The sequence below is a fragment of the Uranotaenia lowii genome, chromosome 3 (assembly GCF_029784155.1).
Source record: "Uranotaenia lowii strain MFRU-FL chromosome 3, ASM2978415v1, whole genome shotgun sequence".
NCBI lineage: Eukaryota > Metazoa > Arthropoda > Insecta > Diptera > Culicidae > Uranotaenia > Uranotaenia lowii.
In genome coordinates this window covers 46,095,077-46,098,943 of record NC_073693.1, presented here as the reverse complement: position 1 = coordinate 46,098,943, position 3,867 = coordinate 46,095,077, and the positions used below count along the sequence as shown (strand labels likewise).

At 35.2% G+C, this 3,867-nt stretch overlaps 1 long non-coding RNA gene across 1 annotated transcript; it reads left to right on the top strand.

The window, feature by feature from the left end:
* Positions 1-2,163: 2,163 nt before the first annotated feature.
* LOC129757747 (uncharacterized) lies at positions 2,164-3,436 on the top strand. Its single transcript, XR_008739785.1, has 3 exons — positions 2,164-2,467; positions 2,530-2,675; positions 2,763-3,436. It is a non-coding gene; the product is annotated as an uncharacterized LOC129757747 (long non-coding RNA).
* The last annotated feature ends 431 nt before the right edge of the window (positions 3,437-3,867 follow it).

Genomic DNA, 3,867 nt, shown 5'->3' with positions numbered 1-3,867 from the left:
GCTAAAAAAATTCCCGTACACTGGAATCTTAATACTGATCTAGATCCACATTCAGATGTGAATTATGACGTAGATCTTGATCTTGATTATGATCCATAAGCCATATTCCTGAACAGATTCCTGATCATGATTAAAATTTTGATCTATATCCTGATTTCAATTCTTATCATCATAATTGAAAATTTAAAGACCTTTAATCTGAGTTTGATCTTTTTCTGATTTAGATTGTCATGCATACTGCTGCAGGATTTGATCTTAATACTGATCTAGATTCTGATTCCTTTCTTGATCCTTAACTGGATGCTGATCCTTATCCCGAATCTGATCCTCATTTTGATCCAGATCCTGAATCTAATTCTGATCATGTTCCTCACCATATTCCGGGTTCTGGTTGCCGAGAAAAACTCTGTGTTCTTTGATAAATAAAAGTATGATTTGCCAAAATTTACCCAATATTGACTGATGGTTCCTCAAGAAGTTCTTCCTAAAAATATGATAACAATTGTTTACAATCCTCTCGTAAAAAAATAATAAAACAAAAAAATATCCCAAGTGAACACACAATTATTTGATATGAAAATGAAAATAATATATGGAAATTTATGAATTCTGTGCCAAATTTTAAAAATCTGTGATTTAAAACACAGATTAAGTTACCAAAATTGGCTCAAAATTTTGTGAAATTAGACTTTTGTTACTTTTGACTATCTCAATGAATGAATTTCGAACATCTCAAAGATGAAACATTGCACTATGAGAGATATCCATACAAGCAAGCGGACAAACATATTTTTATATTTAATTTTTTAACAATTTGATGAACATTTCTGCTCGATACTAAATTGTGTTAGATTATTGGACATATTTTGATAAAATTTTGATAGTGGCATGTTTTGCTTGAATGAAAATCTCCCATAAATAGAAAATGGACCAAAAATCTGAATAGGTTCTTCACTCTCTGAGCGCTCTTAATCTCGTCGCCGCAGCTTAACTCTTCAAAACTAGGATAAAATTTAGATTTCTGTATGGACAAAAGGAAACAAAAAAGATAGATTTTATCGATTTTCCTCTTTCTTCCATACAATATCTTCTTTTTCTGAACTCCAAAGTCACAAAAAAAATGTTTTGAACAGTTTGATACATAACGTTTACATCGATGTATAACACTTAGAACTTGTTTTTGTTAAAGTGTTTGTTATTGAAATATTTTATTTTTACGAATTATGATCATTTTTTGCCATTTTTAATTTTTTTTTATCAATATCATGATCATGGTACCTCTTACAGCTCCAAAACTTTGAGTTTCTCTTAATCAAAGTGTCAACTTTCCATGAAAAATATAAAAATGAAATATTGGTGACGATCACTTTTCCGTTCAACCCATGAATCGGTTAAAAAAAGAACAAAAAACAAACTAAATTCGAACCAATTCAGTGCCCTGGTCACACAATTTTCCTGACGACGATAAGTTTTTGCGAGTGAGCAACATCGAGTCGTTTCAGGACCAAAATCGGGCAGTTTCCCGACCAAAATCTGACAGTTTTCAGACCAAAATCGGACTAAAAATGGTCGTGATCCGAACGCTCTGCCCTGTTTTTCCCCTTTGTTGATTTGTTTTAAATTTTCGTATGAAAAATTATCAAAAACAGTGCAGTGGCGGTTATGCATTTTATTTATATTCCACCGAAAGTGTGTGTGTGTGTATATATACACACACCTTAGGTGGAATAAAAAATTGTGTAACGATATTTGAAATTCCCGAATCAGCCATTTTGGTTTTGCTACTGCGGAATTTGTGGGGTTTGTTTACCAATAAAAGCCAAAGTTCAAAAAAATTTACCGATGTTTACTAACAAACTTACTGAACCTCACCGCGCTCTTCTCGCCTACTTACTGTAAAAATCAGAGAACCTTGTGTTCTAATAACCTTGATTCCACCATACATAATAACAATAAGTAAAAAATAACACTTTTCACCAGTGATTGAATTTTGCTGAGCATGAGTTGATCAACCATCTCTCGCTCAACGCTTTACTCGGAAGCAAAGGTTGCTTTGAGGCAGCGAAAACGACAAAAGCGATGATGTATACGCTCTCAACATGGCCTGCCTTCATGAAGCAATATACATTCGAGCGAGACAGCGAATCCATGAAACCAACACGCTCATTTTTATTTAACCATTTTTGGTTCAAAAATAACCATTTTATGGCTTTGGCCCAAAAACTGGCAATATGGTTATTTTTTAAGAATTTTTCCTTCATGACTTTTAACCATTTTTGTAGATCTCGCGCGTTAACCAGAAAATGTTTGAATAATTTGGTGTTTTTATCGTAGCCATTTTGAATACAATCGATGTGCAGACGAACGCGTTTAAGAAAATTCCATTAAACCGCGTAATTGAATCGAGTTCTCAATTAAATTGGTCCATGTAATCCGGAAAACATCAAATCTGATGGTATGATAAAGGGTAAATAGTTTTATATTGATTATCTTTAAATAAAAATTCTAACCTAACAAAAAATATTTCAGGACACGGATTAGAAGACCCCACTTGAAATTTTTATAAAAACGTAAAAACACAAATATTATCATAAAGTCAATGCTACCGGTTCATAGTAATCAGCCACAACAAACGAAAGCTGAAAAAGCACAAGCGGTCCTCGCACAATCTGCCGGTAAGTTTTTATTTTCCTTTGAATAATTTGAAATATAGCCTCCCAAGGAAAAAAAGTTTGTTACTGAATCAAGCATTCTTTTTTTAGATTTTTTATAATTTCGGTGCGAAATGCGAGATACTACAACGACCGTTTTTTTCACCATCCGGAAGGAGCTGGAGCCGGCTCTACTACTTGAAAAACATCACCCGCCGGTAGTAAATAAATTATTCAACCCCCCGTAAACGAACAGCCCTGGTGTTGTGGCACTGATATGTTGGCCATTTGCTGAAGCTACGGATCTACAAAATGGCACCCAGGCATATGGGATCAACACTTCCGGAGTTATTCGGCACCGACGTTAGGTTATAACTATATAGTTTTCTCATTTAAACTCGGTGGAGGTCGTGGGGGAAAAATCACTTTTGCTGCTTTAAAAGTTATCGGGTGTTCCGGCTGCTGTTGGTGTTCGCCTAGCGCTAGCCACTAAATTAAACACTATGATGAATTGAAAATAAGAACAGAAATACAGATAAAATATTTGAAAAACGTGTTTTTGCTTAATTTTGTCGATAATTTTTTAATATAGTTCAATATAGCTATTGCCGTTACTTGCTAGTTACGGTTCTATAATAACCATTTTTTACTTCTCCGCTCTTTCCGATTACGTTTGAAAAATAACCATATTTCTACTTGTCCCCGAAAAGTCATTTTATGAGTTCTCATGGAGAACTCATAAAATGGCATTTCCCGGGAAAAGGTCAAAAATGGTTATTTTTGAAACATAAATGGTTTAATAGTTTCTAGCGTGAAACGAATGGCTCTCACTCATCTCCTGTTACAACCTTGAGGGAACGGAATTCAAAAGGCAGAGCAAACCCGAGTCTCCTCGTTTGTGCGTGGATCGAATGCGTGAGGTTTTTCTGCTATTGCTATTATTGCACCGCAACCGCACGCCGGCAGCTAGTTTTTTCGTTTCTTTTCCTCCCCTCTCTTTGCACCATACGTTGCGGGCCTGTGCAATGCAATAAGTTCGGTTGTTTTTGTTGTTGCCTCAACCTTTGCGGCGAGGTTGAAGATGTTCTCCTCAACGACAGCTATCGGCTGGAGTTATTCAAATTCAAGAACGTAAATGAGTATGTGTGCCTCGTCTTCTTCATGCATCATGTAGCAACCAGCGTTACCACATATACAGATTTTTCTGTAAGTATAC